The following is an 18140-nucleotide window of genomic DNA, read 5'->3' as shown; positions in this document are numbered from 1 at the left end:
AGTTTAGTCTTAAGATTCAATATTGAATCTGAGTCCTCCCTATCTAGTTTCTGTTTGCCAATACTAATTTTTTTGTTCTTTTTGTATGTGTCCAGTATAACAAATTATGATTTGATGAGCGTTTTTAAAACACTTATTATGTGCATGGCACTCTGTTAGGTACTGGGGAATCAAAGGCAAAACAGAAACAGTGTTTGCCCTCAAGGAACTTACATTCTATCGATGATTACAAATAAATAAGCACATTAGGACATGCATGACAATTAAGGAAGGAGAGAGCACCAATCGTTAAGGACACTAGGAAAATGTTCTAGTAGGAGGTGGTAAATATCCTTTGATTGAAGGAAGCTAGGGATTTTAAGAGTCAGAGGGATAGGAGGGAGTGCATTTCATACCTAGGGGACAGTATGTGCCAAAGCATAGAGGTGGAAGATAAATGCTAGGCCAATTTATATGTCCTAACTACTGGAATCTTATGAGCTCCTTAAAGGCATGGATCTTGCTTCATAATTCTTTGTATCAACAATGTTGTATCAACAAGGTATGAATAATGATACAACAACTTGTATCAACAATGCTTGGCATGGTCCCTTAAACATAGCTAAGAACTACACAAATGATATATCTGTAGATAATGACAAAATAAAAATTGTGACCAATTGTATTTCCTTTCATCAAGGACTCTTCCCTTCTTTAGGTCAATGTTACTTTGACCGTATTAGAACTGGGAAGCAGATTGCAGGACTCTAGAAGATGAGGGGATGTAAAGAAAGCAGTGATATGTGAAACCCATCCCTCCACTGACCTACAGACATGACTGGAATAGAGCAAAACGAAAATAAAACCAAGGATCCAAAGCAGCAGGAGGGAACGTTGGAATTTGCTGAACCAGTTACCCCAGATGAGGACTGAAAGAGGATGGAGGGTAAAGATTAATATTGATCAACCTTTCTCCATGGACTCTATATGGTTTGGTATTGCTGTTTAGTTGTTTCAGATGTGCTGACCTCTTGCTGACCCCATCTGGGGTTTTCTTGGCAAAGATACTGGAGTGGTTTGCCATCACCTTCTCCAGCTCATTTTATAAATTAGGAACTGAGGCAAACAGGGTTAAATAAATGAATTTCCCAGGTTCAGGCAGCTAGTGTCAGAAGCTGGATTTGAACTCAGGTCTTCCTGACTCCAGGCCCTGTGCTCTATCCACTGTATAACCTAGCTGACCCTTCTACATGGTTTACGGGGATACAATTTTGTGGGCATAGGACTACTATGATTGATTTTTGTTTGTATAATATGTAATAGTTGTTGGTGTGTTAATAAGAGATCATTTTTAATACAATTGTGTGTGTGTGTATTTGTGTTTGTGTTTGTGTGTGTGTGTGTGTGTGTAGGGAAAGGGTTAAGCTTCCTAGGATGCCAGGTTGTGTAATTGTTCTAGGGTTGCAGATGGGAGCCAATGAGAGCATGACACTTTCAAAAGATAATGAGGCTTTTTTGTACCTCTGGCGTTCTTGGCTGAAGTTAGTTACTTGTGGAATTTCACAATATCTCTTGGTTGTTCCTACGTATTATATAGGGGAACATATCAATTTCATTTCAATTCAGAAGTGTTCATTGCAGCACTTACTATGCACCATGCTCAGAGACCAAGATGCGACAGTACCTACCATTGAGGAGCTTACATTCTACTGGGAGGAAACTACATCTACACAGATAAATAAACACCAAATATACACAAAAATAATGCAAAGTAATCTTGGGGTAGAAGAAAAGGGAGTGATAACGACTTGAAGAATCTTGAAGGAGGTGACGAGTGAGCTGAGACTCAGAGGATTTTGTGTTTCCTCATTCAGGCAATAAAGCAACATAAATGTCCACCTGCAAATTGGATGATAATGTTTGTAAAGCACTCAGCCTGGTTCCTGGAACAGAGTTGTCTATATAAATGTTCCATCAATATTTTAGCTGAAAAACTGAGTAGAAACCCTTAGAAGTCCACTGATGCCTCTTTAAGTATTTCTTGAGTTCCTCCTGGGGATTGTGGAGACATTGAATTAGGAGTTATAAGACTGGAATTCTAGCCCTGGACCCAACTCTTTAAAACTATGACCTTGAACAAACACTGATGCTTCAACTTTCTCATCTGCAAAATAGGGTTAATGCTAAAAGGCATGCTGGTATCGTGGAGTTACTGTGAGTTTCAAATTCATAAATATTTGTGAAAGCACTTTAAAAACTTGAAGGCAAGATCCAAATATAATGCACGGAAATAAACACTGGATTGAGGGTCCAAGGGTCAATCATTGCTCTTGTTCCTACTGGACACATGACCTTGGGTAAGTCATGTTCCTTATTGCAGTGTCAATTTTCTTGTCTGTTAAATAAGTGGGGGGATTGCACTAGATTGTTGCTGATGTCCCTTCTAGCTCTAAACTGATTTATACTATGATCCTATTATTTTGAATCATTAGCAATAGTCTAATGAGATGCCTTTCTCATGGCAGGGAGAATTAAGTCAAACTATAGCCAAGGAAATATGCCTATGTTGCCTAGTCAGTAGATTTCTAACAGAAATTTCTAACATGGCAATCAATCACTCTGGCAAATGGTATATAGCCAATCTCTCCTAGAAACTCTTAATTTATATTGGATTTTAAATTGAATTACAAAGTGATCTATCAACAAAAGAGGCTCTTCATGTCAATTCATGTCATCAGCTCATCCCATTTTGTGCCAAATGGATATGCTTTTGTTCAAGTTATCTACAGAATAACTATCGTTTGTGTATTTCTGTCATCGTTTTTTGGAACACCTGGACCTATTTTATAGTCTCATCACTGGCAAGAGGAGAATCATTACAGTGGTAGTATATAGGCTACATTCCCAATCCTCCACCCTCACTGTCAGTTCTAGGTCCTAGAACCTGGATGTTTCGTGTCCCCTAGTGTTCTAGGCATAGTCCTGAAAGGTTAGATATTGTTTCTAATGCTATATAGCTCATGATAATCTCCTTGATTACATTTAATATCAATTAGTTAGCCGGACAATTGGCTTTTAGGAAGGGATATTTTCTAAGGTGATATAGGGAGATCGGTTGGTATAAAACATTCCTTACCACCAGCCTCCTCACACCCAAGTCTGTGATACACCTTCCCACAAGTACCTACAGAGTACAGAGGAAAGTGGGCTCAAGCAAAAGGGAAAACTGGTAATCCCTGGGATTCCCTTTGCTGACTTCTTTAGTGTTGCTTTCCTTTGAAGCTCCTTGGAGTATCTTGAATGTGCCTTTTCTAATGATATCCAGCCTGTCTTTGCATTCTGATCCAGACACTGATACCGGCTGCTACTGTCCCAAGGATGCTATTAGGATAACAATAAAAAAGTCTAAATCCTCCAATCCTCCAACATTCACAAGGTCCTCCTCCTTTAGTCAAGGATGGTAGGTGCAATGGTGATTGGACCTGGGGTGCTTCCCCTTCCCCTCCAAGTGATCCCTCTTTTCAGAAGCGCGGCTGGAGGCTTCCACCACTAAGCTGCTAGATGCTTGAATCTATTGGTTCCAAATGGGCTTGCTATTTTATAGGCAATTCACAGGGCTTGACCACGTTTCCTCAACCTCTGTGATATATGTTCATCCAGTGGCTTTCAAAGACATCTATATTGATAAAAGACTTTTCTTGATTTGGTCTAAAGCCTATGATTGATTGATTAATTCAGTAGAGAAATGTTTTCACCTGGTTAAGGTATCAGGGCGCAGTATCATGTTACATATAAAGTGGGGTGGGTTGACCTTCTGGGCTACTATCCATTCTTACACAATGAAGAATAGTAGCAGCCTCTAATAGGATATTAATCCAAAGTAATATGTCAGTTTTGTCTAGTTGTTCCACATCTATTTCAAACTGCACTTGTTGGATTTTCTGCTGCTTCATTTCTTCCCCTGTACCACTTCCAAGCCTTCCTTGCCCTCCTCCCATCACTACTAGTCAATAACATTTCTTCTCTCTTTGCCTCCTCCTTGATCTTCTTTTGGAAAGTGCATTGCTTATTGTCATGGTGTACCCAACTTGCTCTGAACGCATTTGCATTGTTATCCCCAAGATATAATTTCCTTGAAGGCAAAGATCATTTCTTTCTTTTTTTCTTTCTTTATATCCCCAGTGTTTAGTAGAGTGCTTGGCACATAGTAAGTGCTTAATAAATATTGAATTGTATTGAGGAGTAAGTAGAAGCTCCATCACTCCCTCCTTTCATCATCAAATGTTTATTGGAATTCTAAAGGACACATATAATTATACTAAGAACCAAAAGATTTAGCCAGGCAGATTGTAATGAAGACATAAGTGTAATAATATACTATATTTTACCTTAAAGGGCATTGAAGGGAAAAGATAGATCAGGAACTGGTCTAGGAGGTTGGCAAGTTATAACTCAATTAGGGAAATTTTGGTGAAGGTAGATCCTGATTTATGACTTGAAAGAACAGTATATCATTTTGGTAGAAAGAAGGAAAGCTGTTACTCCATGACTACTGGCTTAAAAATAATTTATTAATGCTCTTCAAAAAAACCACTGTCATTTTCCAATGATAACCACATCTGTTGCAGTAGGAGCTCCCTTGATACAAAGAAGCTACTTAATCTAAACAAATCAATACATTAGTCACGTCTGATAATGGGTACCTAGTCCTGTGCTTATAATCTACCATTTTATCTCCTCACAGGAGGGTGTCATTTACATTTCACCATAGTTCTTATGAAGCCAAGATTGGTCATTGCATTGACCAGAGTTCTGATGGCTTACAAGAATTATTTTCCTTTACATTGTGGTCATTGCATAAATTGTTTTCTTGGTTCTACTTATTTTGCCCTTCAGGAAGTCATAGAAATCTTCTGAAGTTTCTATGAATTATTTGTATGCATTTTTATGGTACAATAATTTTCCAGTCAGTCAATAAACACTTATGAAGCCTCTTGTATGCCCCAGGCATTGTGGTAAGCACTGAGGATACAAAGGACAGTAAAAGACAGTCCCTATCCTTGAGGAGCTCAAAATCTAATGGGGGAGATAACATGCAAATAACTTTATAAAGAAGTTACATAGAGAATAAATTAAAAATTCAATTAGATTCATATGTCACATTTAATTAACCATTTCCCAATAAGTGAATACCCATTTTGTTTCTGGTTCTTTGTTACACAAAAATGTTCTTATGAATATTTTTGCACATAAACCTTTCCTTGTATGTTTGACTTCCTTGGGATATATAACCAGGAATGGTATCTAGTGGCATTTTCCAGTCAAAGTCTTAGAGACAGAAAATAAGGGAGGTGCAATAGGAAGGAAAATCTAATAAAATATGATATCTCCTTTTCTCTTTCCCTCCCTTTCTCTTCTTCACCAGGAGTTGAATGGTGAGGTAATGGCTATCAAGTTGCCTGAGTGATACAAACTAGGCAGAAAAGGGGGGAAACACCTCACTGAATAAACAGGGTGGAGAGCAGGGAGAGAGAGTCAATGAGTGTGTGTCTTTGCATGTGGTGGGGGAGATGCGGTAGAAAATGAGTGATGGTGGGAATGCCGTAGGCATTTGTTTTACTTCACTGGGTGTGGTTGTTAACCTATTACATAGGAAAAGAGCATCAGGACAACTTGCTTGGCACATAAAACATGGATGTATGTAATAGGCAAATGTGAGCAAAAGAGGGATGGAAAATACAGCTCCTTTGACAAAAGTTACAAGTGTTGAAATACATTGACTGATGACAGATTATATGTTGAAATAGCCATAAACATTTGTTTCGACACAATCTTCTCTTGTCATATTTTTACTCAACTATTTATCAAAAAGACGAGACCTCCAGAAAGTGTTCTTTCTTTTGAAAGGGAAGGAAGAGGTTGGCAGAAGGTCAAGGAATATGATTGGAGATCAAGCATGATAGTCACAAGCCTTTAGAAATAAGGATCAAGGTGCTTTGGTGCGTCACTGCTTCCATAGATTAGTGATCTTGTCAATATGGGTGCTTTCTCTCTTTAGTGATGCTCCTCACAATCTATTGATGCCTGTCTATCCTGTCCAACTTTCATCTCTGTCTTCATGTAAATCTGTCATGGAGGGGTCCACCAAATGTGTGGGGAGTCTTACTCTAGTTCTTTTGACATTGAGAATATGCCAAATGGAACACAAAGGTTGTCCAAGGCTCTCTCTTAGTCTCCTTACATCACTGGTCTATCTGGTTATAAAGATCTTTACAGCTCATTTATACCATTTTCCCCAGTTCATTTTTCTTTCTCTGAAGAACCAGGAATGTAAATTGATGAAAAATTTTCTTAGTCTTTTGAGGTATTCTTAAATTCCAGACCATTTAGTTTTTTTTTTTTGCCATCTCAAATACTTTTATTTTTTTTTCCTGGAAGCCACAAGTCTCTGTTGATGTACAAACTTGATTAGATGGAAGCAGTGGTTATGTTCCCCAGCCCCCTTTTCCCCCACTAACATACTATTTCTCAGTCTTCAAAAGTCAATGATGGGAGAAAAAAACACATTAAAAACATCCCAACCCTACTCCCGTTCCCCCACAAAAAAAAAGCAAGGAGTTATCTGTGGGCACAAAAAACATGGTATTTTGTGCCCTGAGTTACATCTAGTAGGGAAAATTGGAAGAAGAGAGAAGTGAGGTGGATGAGGGCATGAGAAAAAGGTTATGGGGAGGGGGATACAGAAGCTATCTGTAGGTCTAGTCCACTTAGTTTTTATACTGAAAGGGTTCTTCTCCTGTCTCATTGAGGAGACAGGTACGGATAAGCGCCTCTGTCACTGCGTAAGGGTCACAGTTGGCAGAGGGGTGGCGATCTTCAGAGTAGCCCTTCTTGTCCTGCCCAACCATCCGGGGAATCCGGATGCTGGCGCCGCGGTTGGCCACACCAGTAGAGAACTCGTTGATATTGGATGTCTCATGGAAACCTGTCAGGCGACGGGCATTGTCTAGACCCCCCTTGGGGTCATAAGCTCGGATGTGATACTTGTGTCTCTTACTTAGTCTCTCGATGGCTTCATCAATAAACTTTAGACCATTCTCTTCTCTCATGGCCTTGGTACTGAAGTTAGTGTGGCAACCAGCTCCATTCCAGTTCCCAGGGATTGGTTTGGGGTCAAACGTTACAATCATTCCAAAATCTTCAAACACTCGATGGAGGATGAAGCGGGCAATCCAGAGGTGATCTCCCATTTCAATCCCTTCACAGGGTCCTATCTGGAACTCCCACTGAGCTGGCATTACTTCAGCATTTGTCCCTGCAATTTTGACTCCGGCATATAGACAAGCACGGTAATGAGCTTCTGCTATATCTCTTCCATAGGCTTTATCAGCTCCCACTCCGCAGTAATATGGACCCCGGGGGCCCAGGGAACCCATTGGAAGGCCAACCAAAAGGGTGTCCATCTGTTCCCATGAGAGTATACTCTTGCTCCATACCAAACCAGGGTTTCTGGTTGGCTACCATATCCATTATCCGTTTACAGGTATGCCTCAAATTGGTCTCTGCAGGCTTGCGGTTATACTTGAAAACTTCACAGAAAACCAGTTTGTTGGGGTCCTTTCGGAAGGGGTCTCGGAACAGAGCATCAGGAACAAGGTACATGTCACTGTTAGAGCCTTCGGACTGAAAAGTGCTAGAGCCATCAAAATTCCATTCAGATGCTCTTCGGTTCACTCTCTAGGGTCCTAGTTTTACAGCGAGAAGTCCCTCGCCAGTTCCATCGATCCAAATGTACATGGCCAGGACTTTGTTCCCTTGAGGCAGGTTCAGGTACATCTGCTTGATATTTTTGTTCAAGTGAGAACTGGCCGAGGTGGCCATGCTGGAAGCTGTCCTGGGTCTGGGAAAGTCCAGAAACAAGCTGTCAAAGTCGAGGAGGCAGGACGATCGTTCCGCAGGCTCGCATGGTCGGCTGCGGCCGGTTGGACGTTCTCGGCTGGTGGCCGTAGAGGTAGCTCTGGTGGAGGCTGTGGCTGTAGAGCAGTCACCAGCTCCCATTCTCAGCTCGCCCCAGACCATTTAGTTTTAACATCAATTTCTTACCAAGCTTCATTTAAACTTTCTTCCTTCTAGTGATACTTGCTGTTTTATGAGAGGATAGTGCTCAGAATCTTCCACTATTTTCCTTAAGATGTTACAAATGAGTTTAAATTTTCAGTTGCTGTTATCCTTGGCTGTCATATCTTTTCACTGAGAAAGAAGATTAAGTGCTTACTTCCTGAGGTGGTTATAGCTTCTTTTCTTCTTACCACTATGGCAATTTTTTTTGTATTATTAAAACTTGTTCAGCAAATAGTTAAAATTTGTGGTGATATCCATTCCTTTGTCATTCCCCATTTTGTAATATCAACAGAAATCTATCAGGTTAGAGTTGTTTTAGTTGAATGCTTTATTTTTCTTTCATTTTTTCCCTTTCTTTTTGCTTTTGCTAATTTTGATTTTTGGTCTAACAAGTTGGTGGTCTGACTCCATATAAAGAGATTATTCATGAATGAAACCTCTATCACTAGTGGCAATTTTCAGTTTATTAAAACATAATCAATTTCATTTGTTTTTATATTATTTGATGCTCACCATTCTTTAGAAAGTATGAATGTTATATAGGTTCAAGGCATCTGGGTAGTCTATAAGCCCTTGGGTGTTTTTTCTTACTCCTGAAGCAAATTTTCTAGCATTTTTCACTGTCTATATCTTCTTTTGTATTGACTCAACCAATCAATCAGGAAACACTGATTAAGCACCTACCATGTTCTAGGCACTGTGCTGGGCATAGGGATACAAGTACAAAGAATGAAATCACTGAATATCAAAATATATGTCACCTTAGTTTGGTAGATATTGTTGAATTACTTGTAGAGTTCCCTTGTCTTTTTTTCATCCTCTGTAACAGATGTTGGTGCTTAAGCTGCTGTTATTATTATGGTGGCTTTAAAAAACAGCACAAATGTTATGAACTCTGTAATTCTAGATGTCCAAATATGCTATGAAATTATCTTTTTTACCTTTTACCAATGGATAAAGCCAACTCTACTGACCAAACCTGTGAGGCGGGCTTCTGTTTATCTGCAATTTCCTTTGTTTTCTGTGCTCATCTACATATAGAATGTCAAGATCAATATGATTAAACTTCCTCTAATAGTTCATTTGTTGGTTACTGGACAGAGACCTTACTTTTTTTTAATTTAAACTTTTCTTTCTGAACTCAACAAACATAAATGAACATGAACATTTATAGACAGAAGAACAGAAAAGAAGAATTATACTTGAAAACACAAATCTCTATTACATATGGCTAGGATTTTAAAGAATCATTAGAAATTCAACAGTGCTAGTTTCAATGTTCCTGTTTATGTGTCTCCTGCTGAACCTTTTTTTGTTCTCCTCCATGCTTAAAAATGCTTCAATGATCCTCTTTTCTTCTTGGTTTTTTTTGGGGGGTAGAGGGGATTGCCAGGATCTTAAGGCTTATAAATTAATATTTATAGATGTTAGTATTTATAGATGGCCTAACACATGTGATTCTTAGCATCCTCTGTTGCCTTTTTGCACTATTGCCATTGTAAGTGGAAAAGCAGAACAGGATTGCATAGGACTAAGGACAACTTTGTATTTTTCTTTGTTTCATGGGTTGCCGTGGCCAAAGAATTCATCGTTAAATCATCAGCCTACCATGATGAGTCTCTCCATACTTCGGCTGATTCTAGAAAAGTAGATGTAGTCTGTAACCAACGGTAGAGACATACAGCAGAACCATTAGAATAAGCAAAGAGAACAAAGGATGCAGATCTACTATGGTAGGGAAGGGAAATGAAATTTTAGAGATCGAAATCTCAGATTAGAGCCTGAACAGACTACTGGGGTACAATTCTATTAAGGATGTGGTGAGCAAATTTGGAACAATCTGTAAGAGACTGACCCAGAAAGGGAGTAGAAAAGCTTAGGATCATATCAATTGATGTGCTAGATATTATGTCTGACACTGATCTAAAAAGGACATTCTTTAGGATTCCAAGGTACTTTCCCTTCCTCAAGGCACTCTGCAAGTAAGGGATGTACTCAGGGGGGTGCTGGAACCGGTTCAAATGGCTTGAAAGAGCTAATTGTTAAGTTTTCAGTGTGTGCATTTATACCTCTGAAATTAATGAGGGCTACAAATCAGGTCTTGATTTATTGTTTTCTTGATTGTCTAAACTTAAGAAAGTTATGGAGAAAATGTTAACCATGTACATTAAACTCCAATGTGTTTTGCATACATTTTTTCCCAGAGGGATGGTTATTAAATATTTATAAGCACACCCCTGTTTATATGCCAAATATCTTTGACTTTTCTCTTTATGAATTACTACGCATGACTTACCTAAACTTTTTTTAACTTTCATATCTGCAAACTGTATCACCTCTTGGGTAAAAGGATTTCCATGTATTTATTATCTGTTACATAAAATACTATGCCAAAGTACCACTCTGTTTCATTAGACCCTAACACTTTTAAGTTCAAGCACTGAGGCTTGGTTCCCTTAGTTGGAGAGATACAGGATTTAGTGAAGTTCAAGTACTTTTTGTGATACTCTACCAGACACTGATGATAGTTGGAAGGGAACTCAGGCCATCTCATCAAGCCTCTTGATTCTATAGATGAGGAACAGTGGCCAAGAGAAGATGTGATTTGCCCAAAGTCACACATAAAAAGAAAGGCTCAGAACCCACATTCTCTGACTCAAGAGCTAGCATTCATTCCATAGTAACATACTTCTGCTTTCAGTCTCTTGCTGTAGAGAAATCAGCTTTATTCTGTTAAACCATATTTAAATTTTTGTGATTTAAAATTCTAAAAGAATAGACTGCTTTTGAAAAACCAAAGGGAAAACTGAAAGGGCTCCTCCACTAAGATTTAGAAATCTGAGAGAAACAGCAGAAGTTATATTAAGTTCACCCTTGCGAAGTTCAGCAGCCACTCCAGGAAAGAGAGAATAGAGGGGAAAGGCATAGGAACTGGGTGTTCCTAATAATCTGTAGGCACCACTTAGGTTGGGAAAGCTTCAAAAGCTAGTTGAGGCCTTCAGGTTAACTGTGAAGAACAGTGAAGTGATTCAGAAGCAATTATCACCTACAGTCAGCTGAGTGTAGGCTCAATTTAACAGTGGCCATAAACTAAGAAAAGAGAAGCAGCCCATGGTTCCAGAGAAGGATTTAACCATTAGCTAGAAATCCCTAAACAATAGCAGTTGAGTTGGGGACAAATGCTTCAATACGTATTTAGGAACATTTCGCTTCTTCTGTGTTGATACAACCGAAGCATCTCCTGATTTATATTCTGAAATGAAAGCTAGCCGATTTTTAAAATCTAAAATTACAAATATGTATACATATATGTACACATATATGTATATATACATAAATAGAAGGATAATAGGCAGCTAGATGGTACAGGGGATGGAAGGCTGCAATTGGAGTCAGGAACACTTGTGTTCATATTTGACTTCAGATACCTGCCAGCTGTGTGACTCTGGACGAATCACTTAACTGCTATCTGCCTCAGTTTCCTTCTCTGTAAAATTGGCATAATAAGGGTACCTACCTTCTAGGGTTATGAAGATAAAATGAGATGTTTGCAAACTTTAAATACCTATGTATATGCTAGTTATTATTATTGTTATTATATGTTAGCTCTATATAATATACAATCACCATCATAATATCAGTAACCTTGCATCAGAATCTGGTCTGTGTCAGGATAATCATGGCGATCGCGACATTTCCCTTGCCAAATTCCTTGCAAATTCACCCAGAGCCCTCCCCACCCCCAGTTATATGACATCACAGGCTGATAGAATCCTAGGACAGTTTCTTCATTTCTGTAATGCAAGGTAAGATTCTGTTGTAGGGATACCCACACATATTTCAAAACATAAAAACACATTTGAGCATATTGATAACCTCTCCTTCCCTTTCTTAATTTTTCCATGCTGGAAGTAAATCTATCCACTGAGCCTATGTTTTTTTGAGGAATAGTACTGATAAGAGAGAAAAAAGCCTTGCTTAGAAATACTCTGAAACTTCTATCATTTTTTTGAAATCATGGAAATGTTAAAATTCTCAGAAAGAAATGACTTCAATCCTTGCATCATGTAAATTGTTCTACTCCAGACGAAAAGGATCATTGTGTAATAGATGCCAAGAAAAGGGACCCCTGGAAGATGAAAGATATGGTCATGGGGTTAAACAGGAAGGGACAGATGAAGGATATAGTATAAAATATTAGTCAGGTACAGTGCTTCCTGCAACCCTCCAAGGGCTGAAGAGAACCCAAAGTTAGAACTCTTATAAATTCCCCAGGCCAGCAGTGTCCAAATGTTATCTATTGATTTCAAGGTATGGAAGATCTGTGGGTAGCTTTTACCCACTTTTGAGTAAGTAAAACCAACAGAAGAAAAAGGAGAACATAAATCTGAAGTTGGTGTAATTAATTAGCAGTCAGAACTCTCCAGGTAATTAAATTGAATTCAATAAGTAAATAGTGGGGTTTTTTAGAGAAAAAAAATCACTTCTGATCAATACATTGAGAAAGTCCAAAAACATGTGCAATGGGTAACACCAGTGGACCTCTCACCTCCTCAAAGGGTTAAGTTAGCAGTATCTTCTCATATCTCATTTGAGTCCCACTTTTGATCTTTATAATTTTGTTTAATTGATTTTGATTATTTTGCTGCCAGTTGTTTCCATTTACATTGTTATAGTCATTGCATATATTGTTTTCTTGATTCTGCTTACTTTACTCTGCAACAGTTCATTCTTCTCTGAATTCATCAGATACATCATTTCTTAGATTAATATTCTGTTACATTCATGTACCACAGTGAGTTTAGCTGTTCTCCAACTGATGGGCATCTACTTTGTTTCCAATTCTAAGCTATCACAAAAAGTGTTGCTATAAATATTTTAGGATATATGGAGATCTTTTTTTTTCCTATCACTGTCTTGTTTGGGTTGTTATTCAATCATGTCTGACTCTTCATTACCCCATTTGGGGTTTTCTTGGTAAAGATACTGCAGTGGTTTGTTATTTCCTTCTCTAGGTCATTTTACAGATGAGGAAACTGAGGCAAACAAGGTTAAGCAACTTACCTAGGGTCACAAGCTAGTAAGTGTCTGAGGCTAGATTTTTTTCTCCTTTTCACACTGTTTAGTTTTTTTTTAAAATACTGTACAATAAATACTACTTCATTTTCAAAGCTACCCTGCTTTTCTGTGTTTTCTCCTAAATTTTCTTTTGTTCTCTGCTGTGTACTTTTAATTTTTTTCCCTCCCTCCTCAACCCACTCTAAAGAAGGCTACAATTAGATACAAATATGTACATATGTATATACATATGTGTATATGTATATGTGTATATATATATATATATATATATATATATATATATATATATATATATATAAAATTGCTTTCCAAAATGCCCAAGTCTACATTCCCTTTGTTCCACTCTTCCCCAGCACAATCACCAACAAGACCAGGCTATTTACTGTTTCTCAATCATGCCATAAATAGAGTAGAATCCTAGGATCCTGTATCTAGAGCTGGAGGAGAACTTAGAGGTCCTTTCATTTGGCAGATGAAATGGACATGCAGGGTGGGGAAATGATTTGCCCAAGATTGCATAAACAGAAAGTGCTAGAATGGCAGAAGAGCCCAGATCCTCTGACTCATGGGCCAGTGCTCTTTCTGCTGTATTCTATTGCCTCTGACATAATTTCCTCCTTGTCTTTGTTCCTTTGTCTTTGTCCTAGCCTGAAAAACTTCTCTTTTCCCCTCCTCCCCATCCTTCATGCAGCCTTCTTGATCGAGTCAACTCACGGAAACCTTTTGTGAATTTTAATGTGTAGTTTTCTCATCTCTCTCCCTATAATGTCTTCTTTCTTAAAATCATGCTTCATATTTTGTTGTGGTTTTCAGCTAATATTTGTAGGATTTAGAGTTGAAAATGAACCATATAGGTCATGAAGTCCAACTCTGTAATTTTTTAAATATGAAAAGCTTTTTAAAAATTAAATCAATTAACAAGCATTTAAAAATTAATCTTTTCTTCCCTCTATTGAGCAAATAAAAAAAATCTTGAAAAGGCTAAAGATGAGAAACTAAGACCCATAGAAGTCAATAGATCAATCAACAAGTCTTTATCATCTGCTTACTATGTGTCAGGCGCTGTCATAGGTGCTGAGGATACACAGACAAAAGTGGAGAGTTCCTGTCCTCAAGAAGCTTATAGTCTAACAGAAGGAGATAAACATATGTGTATATATAAACACAGTTAACATAATGCTAAGAACACATAGAAAGTGCTTAATAAGGGCTTTCTCTGTCAGTCTGTCCATCTGTGTCTATCAATCTATCATGGAATACCTCTTATCTGTAAAATTTTCATAATTGGATTTAATCTGTTGTGAGGATCATATCAGATTCTACGTATATGGGACAGCTAGATGGTGCAGTGAGTAGAGCACCGGCCCTGGAGTCAGGAGGACCTGAGTTCAAATCTGGCCTCAGACACTTGACACACTTACTAGCTGTGTGACCCTGGTCAAGTCACTTAACCCCAATTGCCTTACCTTCCCCCCTCAAAAAAACTAGCAAAAAAAACCCTCTACATATATACAGATATGCACATAAACACATATACACATATGTGTATAAACATGTATGCATATGTGTATATACACATGTGTATATACATACATAACACACATATCACTTTGCAAACCTTAAGTCTCTGTATACTCTAATTATTATCTATGATTATGACAATGGGGAAGATGAGGAAGAGCAAGAAGGCTGTTTTGGCTGGACTGCTGCACACTTAGAAGAAAGTCATGTGTAACAAGGCTGGAAAGGGAGATTGAGGTCAGATTATAAAGGACCTTAAATGACAAAGAGAGGAGTTTTCTATTTGATCATGCAGGTAGCCTATGGTGGGAACCATTGAGGCCTGTGGAGTGGAGGAACGTTCAGCTTGAGGTCTGTGGTACAGTTGAACACTGGCTGGGGTTCAGCCCTGATGGTTTCTATGCTGCATGTTCCCTATGTGACCTTAAGCAATTCACTTAATCTTTTTTGGTTCCCAATTTTCTTCCCGTAAAATGGGAAGGTTTGGACTTTATAAGGCCTTTTCCATTTCTAAATCTATGAGCATATATTTTGTGCTCCAGGCAAATAAGTCTGGCTGCTGTGTGGAGGATGAACTTTATAGCTTTTAATAGTTCAGCCAAGAGGGGACGAGGGTCTGAATGAAGGTGGTGGTTATGTATCAAGAGAAGGGTATGGATATGAGGAATATGGATGACATGATTTGTCAACTAAATGGCTGGGTGGGGCCAGGGAGTGTGAGGAATCAAGGATTGTAGTGTACAGTGAACCCAGAAGCCCAGAAGAATGACGTGGTACCCCTCTCAAAAACAGGGAAATTTGGAAGAGGAGTAGGTCTGAGGGGGAAAGATAGTAAAGCTAGTTTTATACATATTTGTCACAGCTCAGGGAAATTCAGAATTGAAGTGGATTGACCAGGGTCCCAGAGGTGATGAGGTCTGAGATTTGAATTCAGATCTTCTAGGTCCCAATCCAAAGTTCTTTCTCTTACTACATTACATGATTTTGGTTTAAGTGATGAAAAAGACCCTCAACAAATGCAGCAAGGAATGTTTCTCAGCATGTTTTCTTGATGTGTAGCCAGCTTACATTCCTGAACAAATAAGGACTCTGACTTGGTAACAGATAGGCTAGCATTAAAAATACATGCACTGTAGGAGATTGCCTGAGAAACCATGAAAAAAACAATTCAGGAATTAGTTCCTGTCAACAGGCTGGTGGGAGGTAGCTGTTTAAAACCTGAACAAACCACCTATGACCTCTAAGGACTCTGTTTATATAAGATTGGTCCTGGCAAAGAAATACATAACAGAGATCCTCCATGTGCTTCTGCTTCCCTTCAGAAACCTATGGGATGAAAGGCATGGCACAGACAAGCTGAATTTTAAACATAAAATACTATTTTATTAGGAAAACACCAAAGGATTATTGAACAAGATTAATATTTAGATAACCTTTGACACAAATACAGACACCCTGGAAAAGGAGATGAAAGAACATTCCCAGAGTATCCTAATACACAACCACAGAAATCTTTATGGGTGAGTATAAATTATGGTCCTTTTTTTATTCATAGGTGGCTCTTGGTCAGAGGGCCCCATTTGCCTTCTTCATTCAGCACCCAGGCATTGTGCCTACTGCTTTTATCAGCATCTCCCACATCTTGGTATTTGGAGGGGGCACTCTCATTCTTTTTCTTTTTCATGCCTTGTTTTATTATTTTTAAGTTTGATAGTATTGTATTTCTTCCCACGTACAGAAAAAAAAATTTAGCATTCATTTTTGCAAGATTTTAAGTTCAAATTTTTCTACCTCCTCCATCCCCTCCCTTCAGAAAATAGAGGCAGTTTGATATAATTTATACATGTGCTATCATGTAAAAACATTTCCATATTAATCACAGCTGTGAAAGAAGAAACAGATCAAAAGGAAAAAATAAGAAAGAATAAAGCAAGTGAAAAAAATATGCTTCGATCTGCATTCAGAGTCCATCAGTTCTTTATCTGGATATGGATAGCATTTTCCTTTGTGAGTCCTTTGTACTTGTCCCGGATCACTGTGTTGCTGAGAAGAGTTGATTTATTCATGGTTGGTCATCACACAATATTGCTGGTACTGTGTACAACATTTTTCTGGTTCTTATCATTTCACTTTGCATTAGTTCATACAAGTCTTTCCAAGTTTTTCGGAAGTCTGCCTGTTCATCATTTCTTACAGCATGATAATATTACATTACATTCATATACCACACCTTGTTCAGCCATTCCCAAATTGATAGGTATCCCGTCAATTTCCAATATTTTGCCACCACAAAAAGGGCTGCTATAAATATTCTTGCACTTTTTAATGATCTCTTTGAGACACAGACATAGCAGTGGTATTGCTGAATCAAACGGTATGCACAGCTTGTTTGCCCTTTGGAAATAGTTCCAAATTGCTCTCCAAAATGTCCCAATTTCACCACATCCTCTCTAACATTTATCATTTTCCTTTTTTTTGTCATAATCAGCCAATCTGATAGGTGTGAGGTGGTATCTCTGAATTGTTCTAATTTGTATTTTTCTAATAAAAATGATTTAGAGGATTTCTTCGTATGGCTATAGATATCTTTGATTTCTTTATCTGAAAACTGCTTATTCATATCCTTTGGCCATTTATCGATCAGGGAATGGCTTGTATTCTTATAACTTTGACTCAATTCTCTATTTGAGAAATGAGGTCTTTATCAGAGACACTTTCTATAAAGATTGCTTCCCAGCTTTCTGCTTTCCTTCTAATTTTGGTTGCATTGGTTTTGTTTGTATGAAAGTTTTTTAATATAGATAATCAAATATAATATATATCAAATATAATATAATCAAAATTATCTATTTTACATTTTGTAATGCTCTCTATCTCTTGTTCGGTCATGAATTTTTCCCTTCCCCATAGATCTGACAGGTAGATTATTCCTTGTTCTTCTAATTTGATTACCATGTTACCCTTTATGTCTAAATTGTGAACCCATTTTGACCTTATCTTGGTATACATTGTGAGATGTTGGTTCATTCTTTTTCTGTTTGTCTTTCCATCCCCCATCTTCCTCAAGGGCAGGTGGATTGTGTTATACTAATTTTATTCCCCCCTCAAAAATCTCCAAGAGGGAGAGGTGGGGGTGAAGAGAAGGGTGAAAGTAGTTGTTTTAAGTGCCTGGTTATAACATCTTTTGGTATGGCACAGCCATACCAAAGCCCAGAAGAATCTGAAAGAACTAAGACTGGCAAGGACAGTAAAGGACCACAAAATGACTTTTTGTACTTTTTACTCTAAAGCTCTATTGGAGGAAAGGGGAGGATCGGAGAACTCTAGGACCAATGCTCGGGATAGGTGGTACAATGATAATGAGTGACTAAGAGGGGACAGAGTCTCTTGAATCTTATTTAGCTTGTCTTTTCTTTGATAAGGAGTATTTTCTTTTGGAT

General features: G+C 38.2%; 1 pseudogene; it reads right to left on the bottom strand.

The window, feature by feature from the left end:
* Window positions 1–6400: 6400 nt before the first annotated feature.
* LOC118855868 lies at window positions 6401–7938 on the bottom strand (annotated as a pseudogene).
* Between the last annotated feature and the right edge of the window lie 10202 nt (window positions 7939–18140).

Source organism: Trichosurus vulpecula, chromosome 7 (assembly GCF_011100635.1).
Source record: "Trichosurus vulpecula isolate mTriVul1 chromosome 7, mTriVul1.pri, whole genome shotgun sequence".
Taxonomy (NCBI): domain Eukaryota; kingdom Metazoa; phylum Chordata; class Mammalia; order Diprotodontia; family Phalangeridae; genus Trichosurus; species Trichosurus vulpecula.
The sequence above is the reverse complement of the archived record's forward strand: the minus strand, read 5'-3'. Positions and strand labels throughout refer to the sequence as shown.